The 15,252-nt window shown below is 45.9% G+C and overlaps 1 protein-coding gene across 6 annotated transcripts in view; it reads right to left on the minus strand.

Moving 5' to 3' along the window:
- Positions 1-15,252, minus strand: part of LOC143996796 (MARVEL domain-containing protein 3-like) — a 168,942-nt gene that overhangs the window by 48,542 nt on the left and 105,148 nt on the right. Inside the window, exon 1 of one of the 6 annotated variants that reach the window (XM_077492071.1) lies at positions 13,134-13,291. The exons of 1 other annotated variant lie outside the window; for it this stretch is intronic. The gene's annotated coding sequence lies outside the window, so the exon portion shown is untranslated. Of the gene's footprint in view, positions 1-2,774; positions 3,550-12,904; positions 12,927-13,133; positions 13,293-15,252 lie in introns of those variants that run through there. 4 more of the 6 variants (XM_077492066.1, XM_077492069.1, XM_077492070.1 and 1 more) reach the window with 4 other exon arrangements.

Raw genomic sequence — 15,252 nt, forward strand, 5'->3', positions numbered from 1 at the left:
CAGAGTTTTCTTTTCTCTCAGACAGACCTACAGTAGATAACCTGACAGAAGTTCCAATAATTCCCCATCCTATCCAGATAAAAAAAAGTTTGGGGTATATAGATAAATAGAATTTATTTTAAAAAAGTGCATTTGTTTTGCAAAGAAAATACAAATCAGAGCCTCTGGGCCTACTCGGCTTAAGGCAAACAATAAAAAGAAAACATAAAATTACATAACCTAAGCTAACAAAACCGCTGCTCAGTGCTAAGTACAGAATTGTTGCAGAGAATAATCTATGGCATTGGTCGTCTTTGAGATTCTGTTAGGTCTACAAGTACCTTCAAGCTACTGGGCACACAGGTAATTCATACTGTCTCTATAGAGCGTGACTCTACAAGTACTTATGTCCAAAAGAGCTTGATATCTCAGACAGAAGCCATCAAAGGGGATTCAAGCCAGATATCCCATACTTAAATTTATTTGAACATCCACAGGAGAGGTATGTAGCTTTATATAATGGCAGCACCGCATTCAATAATGACTGCCAGAAAGCTACAGTGGGGGTCTCCCTGGATTTCCATTGCAATTTAACGGCTTTGCGGACATAAAAAGGAGCAAACTAAGGAGGGTTCTAAGTGACCTATGAGGGGCTAGAAGGGTAACCAGACCCAGTAAGCAAACTTCCATGATGAGGGGAACCCTAGTTAGTGTAGCTATTACCTAGTGTACCTAGTTAGTGTAGAAATAAACTGTAACTTCAGCCCAAAAAAAAAAAAAAATTATTTCTGTACATGTCCAGAATATATGTTAAGAGTCAGCATGCTCTTCCGAGCACCTCCAGCACTGGGAGGAAAGACCAGGGAACCTTTCATTTAACCTGTGAGGTGTCAGATATATATGTTTAAATTTAAATTGGATCAACTTATTTCTACTAGCAACCAATTTAGAGAAGGGGTAATTAATCCCACAAGTCTTCCCAATCTTCATTGTCTATATCTGGAACATCTGCCTGCCATCTAGCCCAGAGAGTCTCCATACCAACATGAACTGATGGCAGGAGAGCATTGTATAGTTCTGAAAATGGTTTTGTTAACATGTCATTGCATAATATATTTTCTATGTCTGGAGGTGCACAGGTCAACTGGGGATGTGCTTAACTGGGCAGAATAGGCATGGTGGAGCTGCAGATACCTGAAGAACAGATGATTGGGGAGGTTAAACTGTGCTTTCAGGTCATAAAAAGTTACCATCAGGATACACATGGCCAAGTGTCTTGATGTTCCTAGATGCCCAGACAGCTGGAACTTGAGGAAGGTTGGATTGAACCATAAGGGGGTGTTGGGAGACAGAATGTGGGTGGCAGCAACGTGCTTGGGCACCTTCAACCGCCAAGCCCTGAGCACTTGCCACATTGAGAGAGTGTTATTGGGAGTGATATTCGCTGCCCCCGGTAGGGGAGGAGGCATATAGACTCATAGGAGCCCAAATAAGTTGCTTCTAGTACAACAGATGAGTTAGTGTCTTCCAAAATTGCCCAATTATGGGCATGTGTAAGAAGTACTGACAAGAAGTATGAGTACAAATCAGGACACGCTAGTCCCCCCTGAGTCCAGGGTCTACATAATCTTTTCTTGCTCAAACAGGGAGGAGTGGATTTTCATAAGGAGGAGGAGAGTAAGGAGTCAAATTGTTTGAAGAACTCTTTAGGAATCCACACCAAGGAGTGTGTCAAAATATACAGGAAAACTGGGAGGATTTTCATTTTGATTAGTTTAATTCGTTCAACGAGAGAAAGCGGGAGGTTGTCCCATGCTGTTAGGCTCTGCTTGGTAGTATGTAACAGGGGTTATAGGTTTAGAGGAGCAAAACCCTTAACATTGGATGTAACATTATTTCCTAAGTATCTAAAGGATGTTGTCCATGTGAGAGGCAAAGCGGAGTCAGCTACCACCTGTGCCTCCTCATCTATGGGTAGGATTAAGGATTTATTCGTCCCTCACATTGTGACACGCCCCATATAGATAAACTTTAAAGAATAATTTCCATCAAACTTCAGTTGAGTTGCTGAATTTCACCACAAGTGTTCAGCTGTGGTCAAGCATAAAAAGTTAAAAGATCAGTCCACACGAAAGTGATATTTTAGCTACCAGTATGTATGTGTTTATATTCTTGAAGAAAGAATGTAAGAAATGTAATGCTCATGAGCACACATCAAAGCATTTGGCACACTTCGTACTAAATCTCACTGTGTTTGCACACTTTAACTTTGTACCCTCCTTATGCCTCTCCCAGGCAGTCCAACTGCTGAATAACATGGAGCTGGAAAAACACAAGTGCTGCATTAGTGTTTTTTTATTTATGGTAAACCGTGCCTTTATTTTTATCTCTAAAAATTGCAACCTTTAGAATCCTGCATTATGCTGCATATACACAAGACTTGCATAACTGTGGAGGGCTGCTTCTGTTGCCACTACTTTCTTTACCATAGTGGGCATTTTTGTGCAATTACCTCTGGTCACATCCAGGGGCGTAACTAGAAATCACAGGGCCCCATAGCAAAATGTTGTATGGGCGGGGGGCCCCCCACCAAAAAAAAAAAAAATGAACTAATGCCATTGAACAACAGACTACCACACCCATGTGGCACAGTACCCAGGCAACAGCTTATATTAATTTTGAACAACAAAGTATGCAGTATACTGTATGCAGCCCCTGAAGGGAACACATTGCTGACCTCCAGGCCTTCTAACCAATTTCTGTTCTGTTATATAAAATGAAATAGTTCAACTCACCATAATGCAAAATCAGTGGCATCCCTGAGCGTGTCACTTGCCATCATCGCCTGCCACCAGATGCAGATTGTAACTTGTCACACATTGCAGAATGTCACCTACCACATGTTGCGGATTGTCCACTTGCCACATCCCAGATTGTCACTTGCCAAGTCACTTGCCACACATTATGGATTGTCACTTGCCACGTCCTGGATTGTCACTTGCCACACATTATGGATTGTCCCTTGCCACGTCCTGGATTGTCACTTGCCACACATAATGGATTGTCCCTTGCCACGTCCTGGATTGTCACTTGCCACACATTAAGGATTGTCACTTGTCACATCACCTGCTACACGTTGCGGATTGTCCACTTGCCACGTCGCCTGGCACCAGATGCAGATTGTCACTTGTCACACGTTGCAGAATGTCACCTGCCACATGTTGCGGATTGTCCACTTGCCACGTCCCGGATTGTCACTTGTCACGTTACCTGCCACACATTACGGATTGTCACTTGCCACGTCCTAGATTGTCACTTGCCACGTCCCGGGTTGTCACTTGCCACGTCACCTGCCACACATTAAGGATTGTCACTTGCCATGTCCTAGATAGTCACTTGCCACGTCCCGGGTTGTCACTTGCCACGTCACCTGCCACACATTACGGATTGTCACTTGCCACGTCACCTGCCACACATTACGGATTGTCACTTGCCACGTCACCTGCCACACATTACGGAATGTCACTTGCCACGTCACGGACTTTCACTTGCCACGTCCCCTGCCACATGTTACGGATTGTCACTTGCCACATCCAGGTTGTCACTTGCCACGTCACCTGCCACACATTACGGATTGTCACTTGCCACATCATTACAGATTGTCACTTGCCACATCCTAGATTGTCCCTTGCCACACATTATGGATTGTCACTTGCACGTCCCGGGTTGTCACTTGCCACGTCACCTGCCACACATTACGGATTGTCACTTGCCACGTCCCTGGTTGTCACTTGCCACGTTGCCTGCCACACATTATGGATTGTCATTTGCCACGTCATGGATTTTCACTTGCCACGTCACCTGCCACACGTTACGGATTGTCACTTGCCATGTCCCGGGTTGTCACTTGCCACGTCGCCTGCCACACATTATGGATTGTCACTTGCTCTGCCACTTTCCTGCTGTGTCACAGTCAGGCAGCAGAGAGATAATGTCATCTCTCTGCTTCCTGGCTGCCTGCACAGTGAGGGGGGAACTGCACTGCAGGGATGCAGGGCGGCGAGAGATGATGTCATCTCTATGCTCCCCCGCCCATCAGCTCCCCGATTGGCCAGCCCGCTCACGCCCACTCTCTCACCAGCTGACCGGCCACTCTCATCCGCCTCCCACTATCACCCGTGGAGCCTCTGACCGCCCGCTCTCACCCACAGACTACTCGCGGACCACCCGCTCTCACCCGCGGAGCCGCCCGCGGACAGCCCGCTCTCACCCGCGGAGCCGCCCGCGGACCACCCGCGGACCGCCTGCTGTCACCCGCGGAGCAGTCCGCGGACCACCCGCGGAGCCGCAGACTACCCGCCCGCTCTCACCCGCAGAGCCGCCCGCTATCTCCCGTGGAGCGGCGGCGCCTGTCCTCACCGGGCCCCACTTGACTGCGGGCCCCATAGCGCCCGCATGTGTTGCTATGGCGGTAGTTCCGCCACTGGTCACATCCATTTCTAATAATCTCAGTGGAATCTTGAGCAGCAAACAAAGCTTGAAAGCTGAAATATGCGGTTTTCCGACAGAAATTATAAGGCAAACAAGGCCCCATTTTTAACTCAAACAGGAGGAGGAGGGAGGAGGGAGGACTTCCCCTTTAAGTCCATACCAGATGATGGGGCTAGCGAGGTGTCAATCTCGCCGATGGAGGTGGCGACATTCACTTCCTGCGCTAGTCCCGTCTACCTGGAGCCGCGTTCAAAATGAACAGACTTTTCTCTGTGTGGGCAAGTCTGTTCTTTTCAAAAGTCCGGCGGACTAGCACACAGACAGTCGGATTGTCAATTTTGAGTCAAAACTTCTAAGTCCGCTGGACTTTTGGAAAGAAAAAGTCAGTCGGAGCCCACACACGGGCGGATTGTCCGCCGGATAGTCCGATTGTGTGTACGCGGCATGAGAGTAACTTTCTTTAGAAACAGTGGACGGCAGAAGACCCAGTAAATATAAAGATGGCTCAAGCGAGAGTCTCATTTTGAAAAGGGTATAAATTACTAATTCAACTGTCAGCTAGAATGGTCATATCTTAAGGCCTGGTCAGAATATGTGTCCTTGAATGGTTATGGCACCTCCAGCAGCAGCCTGAAATGGTATGGTTGAGAGTATATATAAAAAAATAAATAAATAAAAAAAAGGCAGGGGTATGATAATACTGCTTTGTTGACAGTGCAAATAAAAGGTTTTGTGAAGGGCAGACCAGATTTTGCTCCAATCGCCCAAACATTCTTTATTATAGCGTTATTAAACCCAAAAGCAAACATTACATGCAGCTTACCAATTCTTACATGTGACTGCTGCATTGGATTTCTTTATTAGTCTCTCTTTCCTTTCATTTCGCCTGGTAATCCAGCCAGGAAATTTGTTGTTTTTCAACAGCACAAGCTGTCCTGCAGAAATAGCAGTTAGAGGCTTCAGACAAAACAGTACTGAAAAAATGCGAGCTGGAGTTTGCTAGTGCATCTAACACCCCCCCTCAGATTAATAATGGTGCTATCCAAAGGTGCCTCTGTTGCTCCTTCATCCAAGGTGCAGGCACCCTAAGGCAGGGAGTGCGTTACTGGCCAGATCATCAGGTGAAAACAGAGGGAAATAAACTAGAAAAGTCAAACTAATACAGCCACTACAGCTAAGGATTGGCAAGATGCAATACTTTAAGTATCTGTACCCCATGTAATTATGTTTTAGGTGTGGTTTCGTTTGTGGGGAACTTGAAAATGCTGGAGAAGAGTCTCCTGAAAAGCTTTTCAAAAGGGTGTTGGAGGGAGGGAAAAGTTTAATTGAAGAGTTGAGCAAACTGTTTGGTTTGAAGGTATTTAAAATAGAAAAGCAGAGCTCCACCTAAAAGGGGAAGCTCCACGTATCTGCGTCCACCCCCCCCCCCCCCCCCCATCATCTGCCGCCACATTTGGCACCTTTTGGGGGAAAGAGGGAGCAGGTACTTGGTTTTGACAAGTACCACTTCCCACTTCTGGCTGAGTTTGCCAGCAGTTTTTCCCCCTCCTCCTTTCCCTGCAGCTAGCCCATTCACAGAGTGCAGTGCAAATCACACATGTACAGTGGGGAACCAGCTGTTAAACTGCAAGGCTTCACTGCCAGTTTCCCTTAGTAGAGATGGAGATGGCAGCACCTGGCTGAAAAATCGGCTCAGGTGAGGACACTGCTAGATTCCAGGACAGGTAAGCGTCCTAATATTAAAAGTTAGCAGATACAGTATTTGTAGCTGGCGATTACATTTTTTTACTGCAGGTGCCTGGAACTCCTCGTTAAATAAGTCTTGCAAGGATAATTGTTGACATTCCTGCAGAGTGGCAAAGGGTAAAATTGTCAATCTTATCAATGCAAAGATGAAAACAACGTGGAAGAGCGATTTGAGTTTCCATGGTAATACTGCATGGTGGGTGAGACTATCGGGTGTAGCACTCTTTGCTTTTGAGAGGCTTTTATTCAGCTTCAGCTTCGCTTTTTTTGTAGGTGTTGCAGGTATGAGATATCCCAGGGTGCACTGGCAAACCAGCAAGTGAACCAGAAAGACATCAGCAGTAACTTCTGGTTCATGTGTATATATTCTGGGGTGCAGATGTCACATCTGGTGTGCAGTGTGGAACAGCAGGAAGGTGAGCGGGGTCCAGACTGGAGTGAAGCAACTAGCAGATAGCACACATGGCATGAAACATGAGAATGCCATAGCGGAAGGTGAGTGGGGACCAAAGAGAGAGGACTGAGCAGCAGAGGATTAGCAGAGCTAGGGGACCAGAGCAAGAGAAACTAGCAATGCCACACATGGAAAGCAGCATGGGAGCTATATAGTGGGAGGTGAGCAGGGATCAGAGAGAGAAGAGGATCAGAAAACCAGAGGACCAGCAAAGTTGGGGGTTACTACTGAGCAGGGGATCAGCAGAGCTGGAGGTTACTACTGAATGGGGTATCAGCAGAGCTGGGGGTACTACTGAGCAGGGGATCTGCTGAACAAGGGTACTACTGAGCAGGGCTGCTGAACAAGGGAACCAATGAGCTGGTGAATGAGGGTACCAATGGGCTGGTGATCGATGGAACAGGGGTACCAATGAGCTGGGGATGTGCTGAGTGGGGGCACTACTGAGCTGGGGCTCTACTAGGCCCCTTTAGCCAAATTCAAAATCAACACACATAGGGTATTTGCCAAGCTTCAAAGCTTCAAAAACGCATCACCTACAACTATAGCCTTCTATTTTATTTTGTTGATTCTGCAGCTTCCTGTAATGGGGTGGCAACATTGCTGAACGGCTCCTGAATTCAGAGCAAAGTTTCTACTCTTATATATGCTACGCATGCTTGCACTATAGTGGGATGAAAAATGTGACAGAGGATGCAGCTATTAGCATTGTTACTGCTGATTTACAAGCCTTTAGACCAGGGATATGCAATTAGCGGACCTCCAGCTGTTGCAAAGCTACAAGTTCCATCATGCCTTTGCCTCTGGGTGTCATGCTTGTGGCTGTCAGAGTCTTGCTATGCCTTGTGGGACTTGTAGTTTCGCAACAGCTGGAGGTCCGCTAATTGCATATCCCTGCTTTAGATTGTCAGACAAACCTGGCTACACTTAGGCCCTGTTCACATGTGAGCAATGCTTTCACTTTGCGCTTTTAGTGCTTTTTTGTGTGTTTTTGTAGCGGCACCATTCATTGTAATGGGCTTCCCTCTGCTCCAAAAACATTCCAAAGAAATTAATGTATCAAATTTTGACACTGAGCCAAATGCATTATGCGATGCGCCTTTGGCGCGCAACTGTTACCTGCATTTGGGGTGCGATGAAGAAATATTTCTTCTTGGCACCTCAAGCACGCTGCATGTTTTTCTACACCCAGATGTCAATGGAGCCTGAGGCCGCGTACACACGGGCGGACTGTATGGCCTACTTAGTCCATCATACAATCCGACGGACAGTCCGTCATACTTTCGAATGAACGGACTTGACCACACACGGATGCACAAACAGTCCGTCGAAAGCTTGCGCGATGACGTGTAGAGCACGTACGACGGGACTAGAAATAGGAAGTCCAATACACAGCAATGCACCCTTCCGCCGTGTAAATCCTTTCTGAGCATGCGCCATTCTTAGTCTGTCGAACTAGCCTACTGACTAGCGGATTGTCTGCTGAAACCAAAGTATGACGGACAGAATTTCGAAAAATCCGAAATACTTAGTACGCCAGACTGCACGCTGAAAAAGTCCGCTGAAGCCCACACACGAGCGGACTGTCCGCTGAAATGTGTTTCGACGGACTAAGTAGGCCATACAGTCCGCCCGTGTGTACGCGGCCTTAGTCCCTGTACACACGGTCGGAGATATCCACAACCAAATCCGTCGGATTTTGCCCGTCGGATTTTGTCCGAAACTGTTGCATACACACGATCAGACAAGGTTGGCGAAAAATCTGATCTTTCAGAACGTGATGACGTAATTTCGTTACGATGGGACTACATTCAGGCTAGTAGCCAATAGCTTTGATGTAGGAATTTGATCTGAGCATGCGTGGCACTTGGTCCGATCAAAATTCTCTACACATGATCGGAGTATGTCCGACTGGCCATGTTGGAAAATTGGGTCCGACGGATATTCCGACAGAATCAGTCCGATGCATACCACACACAGTCGGATTATCCGACAACACGGTCCGATAGGACACATTCCGACGGATTCTCCGACCGTGTGTACAAGGGCTTAGTCCTGTCCACCGCTTTCTGGACTGACAATACTGCCTTTGTTGCTGAATCTCTCCCCAGTATAAAAAAAACAGACCATACACTAGTAGAATTTTATAAGTACTGAACACACACATACAAGCAAAAACATAACGTAAATGGAACATGGGTACGTAAATAAGGATTGCCCAACACATATCAGTTATCGCTGCACATGCCAGAGAGAGAGGAACAATAAGGCAATTTTTTATGATTAGGCTCAAGCTGATGAGCTGTAAGGGATTTTAAATCTTTGGGTATTGTAGTTTAACAGCAGCAAGCAGTTTACTTCACTTAGTCTCTTTTTTTATATTTTACAGAAAATTTCGAGTAATGGCGTTTGTGTGTACTAAAAGGAATTTAATTGCATTTTCTACTGAAAATATAGATTTGATAAACAGCTGCGCTAATATCATGACGTATCAAATTGCAACTAGCAACATTTTATTTTAGGGGTCTTCTGCTTTTAGAAAATATACAATATTTTGGGGTTTTAAAGTAGAACTGAAGGCACTTTGGATAGAGATTTTGACATGATTATAACCCCTGTAAGATTTATTTTTGTTATATGTGTCCCATTGGGGAGATTTCCCTTCACTTTGTCTCATAGTCAAAACAGAAAGTGAGAGGAAATTCTTCCTAAGTGAGGGAATCCTGGGGTGTCAAAGGAACCAGTGTCCCCATTGGAAGATTTCCCCTCTTGTACTTTTCTGGGGACAACCCAAAATTTTACTTTCACTTTCACTTGCAGCGATAAATGATAAACATGACAAATTGAGAAGGTGATTCTTCCTTAGGCCCCTTTCACGTGGCCGTGATTTTGCAGTCGCAATTTTGACACAATTTCAGGGAATGCCTGTGTAAACTTGGACCTCAACTCGCATCAAAGTCAGACCAAAGTAGTCTAGGGACTACTTTGAAGTCACTCAGATATGAATGGTCAGACATCCCAACCTGCAAAAACTAATTTCAGGGAGGTGGCGCTTCGTGCTGGCGCCGACCCTATCGACTGGGCACACATTAGGACATGTGGCACACAGCGGGGCATGAGGCACACAGCAGGGACTGGGGCACACAGCAGGGAATACAGCGGGGCATGGGGCACACATCACAGCACTGGGTACATCATGGGACATACAGCAAGGCACTGGGTACACCATGGAACACACAATGGGGGAAACATCAGCAAGATCCAAGCAGCTACTGTTTACATTACTTGCAGAGTAGCATGGGAAGCAGCTGTCATTAGACCTCTCCTGGCACACTCCTCCCCGCCAGCCTCTTCTCTTCTATCCCAGGTGATGACAGATCTGGTCCCTGCAAAGTGGCTGTCATTCAGGCATGTACTGGCCATCGGGACTACCGGGAGTTTCCCGGTGGGCCGATGGCTCAGTGGGCCACTCTGATGTAAAGGGCCTGGTGATGGGACGCTCTGATGTAAGGGGGCTGCTCATGGGACACTCTGATGTAAGGGGGCTGCTCATGGGACACTCTGATGTAAGGGGGCTGCTCATGGGACACTCTGATGTAAGGGGGCTGCTCATGGGACACTCTGATGTAAGGGGGCTGCTCATGGGACACTCTGATGTAAGGGGGCTGCTCATGGGACACTCTGATGTAAGGGGGCTGGTGATGGGACACTCTGATGTAAGAGGGCTGGTGATGGGACACTCTGATGTAAGGGGGCTGGTGATGGGACACTCTGATGTAAGGGGGCTGGTGATGGGACACTCTGATGTAAGGGAGTGCTGATGGGACACTCAAAATGTAAGTGGGCCGGTCTGGATGAAGTCCAGGGCCAAATTTCTGTCCCAGTCCAGCCCTGCTGTCATTAGACCACTCATGGCATGCTCTACCCCTCCGGTCTACCTCGGTGGCCCCTTCTTCCCTCCTGTCCCCCACAGAAGCACCCAGGGTAGACGGGAGGAAACGAGGGGCAGGCAGGGAGGAGCATGCCATGAGAGGTGTAATGACAGCTGCTTTGCAGGGACCAGATATACCCATCAACTAGCTGTGATTGATGGGTGGATCACAGTTATGGGGACCCCTATTGACAACGTGCCATCTCATCAGTGCCTACCAACACAGCCTCAGGGTCCACCAATGGAGCGCTCCCGACTCTGTCCCATCCCCTCCCCTGGCCACAGACAGAAGACAGAGCAGCCCGAGTGGCCGTACTGCATTCGGCCGTTCAGGCTGCTCTGTCTTTGGCTGAGTGTCAGGCCCAGCTGGGAGATTGCCCGGCACTCATGGGTGTCTGGGAGCCCGAAGTGAAATGCGGAAAACTTGGGATGTCTGGTTATCATAAGGAATCATGGGGTCATGCGATTCTGAGGTCCAAAGTCGCACAAGTGTGAAAGGGACCTAAAGGGGGCACAAGCAGCGATAAAAACTGACAGGTTTCTAATCCCTCTTCACTCTATCCAAAAAAAAAAATGATTATGGGTTATACTTTGAGCCTAAGTTCACACTGATGCGGGTTCAGCTGAACTCGCACGATTTCAAACCCGCATGTCAGTCTGACTTCAGGAGCAATTTCAGAGACATCTGTGCAGATTCCTGCACAGACGTCTATTCAGAACGCCCCTAAAGTAGTGCAGGAACTACTTTTGGGAATCAGTGTGGTGTCACAAAGTCGGCATTGCACAGATTCGGACGATACCTTGCCTGCAATATGCAGCGATTTTACATGCAATTTGACATGTCTAATTGCATGTCAAACCGGGCCGATGTGAATGTGGCCTACGTGAGTTTTCATGTTAGAAAAAAAAAAAAAAAAACTTGCATCTTAGCATGTGTGCAGAAAAAAAAGGCTAATGCCTTGTACACACGACCGGACTTTTCGAGGGACTAGGTCGGGCGGTCTTTCCGACAGACTTTTGGCGGAGTTCCGACGGACTTTCCGAATGAACGGACTTGGCCCCACACAATCACACCAAAGTCAGACGGATTTGAACGTGATGACGTACGACTGGACTAGAATAAGGAAGTTCATAGCAAGTAGCCAATAGCTGCCCTAGCATCCGCTTTTGTCTGTCGGACTAGCATACACACGAACGGATTTCTCAGTCCGCCGGAGTTACAGTGGGAAAATTTAAAACATGTTCTATTTCTAAAGTCTGCCAGATTTTTGGCAAGCAAAGGTCCGAGCCCACACACGATCGAATTGTCCGACGGACTCATTCCATTGGACCTTTGCTGTCAAAAAGTCCGGTCCTGTGTACGTGGCATCAGGCAGCAAAATGATTAATAGCTAGGTGACAAAGCTTTGTACCACACACAATGTGCAGCATTCTGACTGTGGTTAGCTATTGCTTTCTTGGAGCAGCCACTTGGAGTTTGATCACTACCAATAAAAACTGCTTGTTCTGCATCTTAAGAACCTTATATTGTATTTATTCAATACTAGAGAAACCTATACACATGTAACATAATAATAAAAATATACTGAACATTCAGATCTTTGAACTTTTACAAACCCCTTTTGTAAAAACAGTAACAATACTAAAATGATTTATAAAATACTATAATCATCCTCTAGGTATATGATTTTGTTTCTGAATCAAATTAGAAAAATAAAATTTTGGGGTTGATTTACTAAAGGCAAATCCACTTTGCATTGCAAGTGCACTTGGAAGTGCAGTTGCTTTAGATCTCAGGGGAAGATCTGAAATGAGGGGGGAAGCTCTGCTGAGTTTATCATCCAATCATATACAAGCAAAAATTATGTTTTTTATTTTCCTTGGATGTCCCCCTGAGATATACAGCGACTGCACTTCCAAGTGCACTTGTAGTGCAAAGTGGATTTACCTTTAGTAAATAAACACCTTTGAATGTTTTCCACGGTTGCATCTGCACTAAGGCCTGATTCACACGTATTCATTTTTAGTGTTTTTTGCATATTTGCACTACAGAACATGTTCCATAGGAAACCATGTTAAATGGACTGCAGTGCAAATCTATGCATTTTCTGTGCTTTTTGCAGGTGCAAAAAAGGGCTCAAAGGAAAACACATCACATCTTAAAAGGTGTGCTATTGTCATAACACAGGTGTGTTGCATTCGAAATGTACCCTCTGTTATTTTTTTTTTTTTTTACCATCGCAGTAGTTTATACAGAACATTTTCTACTTCCTTTAAAAACATACATATACTAGAATTTCTACCTTTAAGTAATTTGCAGTTTACAGTATAAGTAATTCAGAGTTGCATTCCGTAATTTCAAAGCTGGTCAGTTTAGTAAAAAATTCACTACGTGCAACGACTATAAAACTGTTGTCGCCACCCAGGTTTCCTTGGATATGTTGTAACTGAGCAACACAAAAGTTATATTTATGGTCTTCTGATTAAAAATAATTAACGAAATTGCATATGTGTTTCCTTCCGATAGCTTACCTTCCTTACTACAGGGTCTTATCCGGGATAGTTATGAGATCAGTTTCCTTATCGGCCTGAAGTCTCAATACACAAGGAGAAGAGTTTCAGGAGAACAGGTGGGACAGGTTTGGCCAGTGCTACTCAGGAGAAGGCTGGATCATCTGATTCATTTACTATTACAAATGAGACTTGAGCACCACCTATAATACACCTAGTTTCTGACACAGGTATCCCTGGGGAAGGTATCACACAGTCCAGACTTATCTAGGCAGAGCTATCAGTCAAATTATACCCACACACAGTCACATTGAGTCTAAGATTTGAGGATCTATCTGATTAGATGTGAATAGTTTATTTAAGCAGGTTTGAAATCTTTACAGCCCCTGAAAATGTTTGCATTTCAATGTATTCCCTTCTGCTCTCCATGAAAGTTGCAGCTAAGGACAAGCTCCGGTGTGATCGCACAGCCCATGTGCAGAGCCCGCCAGGAAGTCAGCACTGCGCTAATCACAGGCAGTGAGGCACTGTCCCGATGCGCAGCTGCAGAGATCGGGAAATGTCTCACTGCCTGTGATTAGCGCAGTGCATTGCTGACTTCCTGGTGGCCGCTGCATGTGGAGTGTGCGATCACGCTGGAGCTCCTCCTTAGTTGCAGCTAAGGATGAGCTCAGGCGTGTTCGCATGGTCCACATGCAGAGCCCGTCAGGAAGTTGGCGCAGCGCTGCGCTAATCACAGGCAGTGAGACATTGCCCCGACACGCAGCTGCAGAGATTGGGCAATGTCTCACTGCCTGTGACTAGCGCAGAGCTGCGCCGACTTCCTGGCGGGCTCTGCACGTGGACCATGCGAACACGCCTGAGCTCATCCCTACTTGCAGCCATGCCTACAAGTTATTATGTGTTTGTATTGTCTGCACATCTAAATGCTCAATAACATATACAAACTGCTAGCAATAGATTGTTTAATGCCTCATACACATGATCAGATAATCGTACAACTTGTGGTTCGCGTTTTCTTGCTTATTACTAATATCGAATTCAACAGTGCATTTTGCGCTCTACGAAATGTATGTTTTTTACCCCACGATTCAGGAAAACCTTCCTGTTTGTGTAGCTACGTATCGGAAATTATGTCAAATACATATGACCCCTGTTTCTGCCACACCTTTTGGCTATTTCTATTCATGTTGTTCTCCCATCTCCTTCCGGGTTATTTTCGTGTTTTCGATCATGTGTGTTGTTTGTCTATCGATTTTTAGCATACCGTACTGATTAAAAGATTGTCGTTCACTGGGCTATCGTCTGAGAAAAGTGTTCACGTTTGTCCCTTCGGATATTGTAGGACGAACTGTCATGATCGGCTGTTGAAAACAGTGTACTAACAATCAGACTATTGTGTGATCAATCTGAAAACGATTTTTATCATCCAATTATCTGATCGTGTGTACATAAGGCTGAACTCTGAAAATTTTGAAAAACGTCCCCTCGCAGTGCCTTCATTACCACTGCCAAGGATACATTTTTTTCCTATGGGGAGAGGAATAAAGATTAATACTTATTTCTTGCTCCAGCGGAGTCCCTCTAGTGGTGCAACCAGTATTATTATTTATATATAGGATTTATGTAGCGCCAACAGTTTGCGCAGTGCTTTACAAAATGAGGATAGGCTGTACAGTTACAATTGATAAACTATTGTATCTCATTATTTATCTGTACAGTTACAATACAATTCAATTCACGAGGAATCAGAGGGCGCAGCTTGTTAGGGCTAACAATCTAGAAGGGAGGGTCAAGTAATACAAACGGTAATAACCGTGTTTGGCCTCCCCTCTAAGACACCTCTGACCTCTGTCGCATTACAGTACTGTCTTCTCCACAAACAATGCAAGGTTAAAAATCAAGGGACCTTCCAGAGCTTCCCACAGTCCCAGAGAGATGAGGACAGCGGGGGAGATTGACGAAGAAGGGGTTAAAGTGGTTGTAAACCCATACAGACCACTTTGACCTACAGGTAAGCCTAGATTAAGGCTTACCTGTAGGTCCAAGAAATATCTCCTAAACCTACACGGTTTTGGAGATATTTGCAAAAAGATAGGCACCGCTGTCTATGGCGCATGCAGGTGCACTGAGCATGCCG

The sequence above is a fragment of the Lithobates pipiens genome, unplaced genomic scaffold (genome assembly GCF_037356315.1).
Source record: "Lithobates pipiens isolate NorthernLeopardFrog02 unplaced genomic scaffold, aLitPip1_a1.2 Scaffold_19, whole genome shotgun sequence".
Lineage (NCBI taxonomy): Eukaryota > Metazoa > Chordata > Amphibia > Anura > Ranidae > Lithobates > Lithobates pipiens.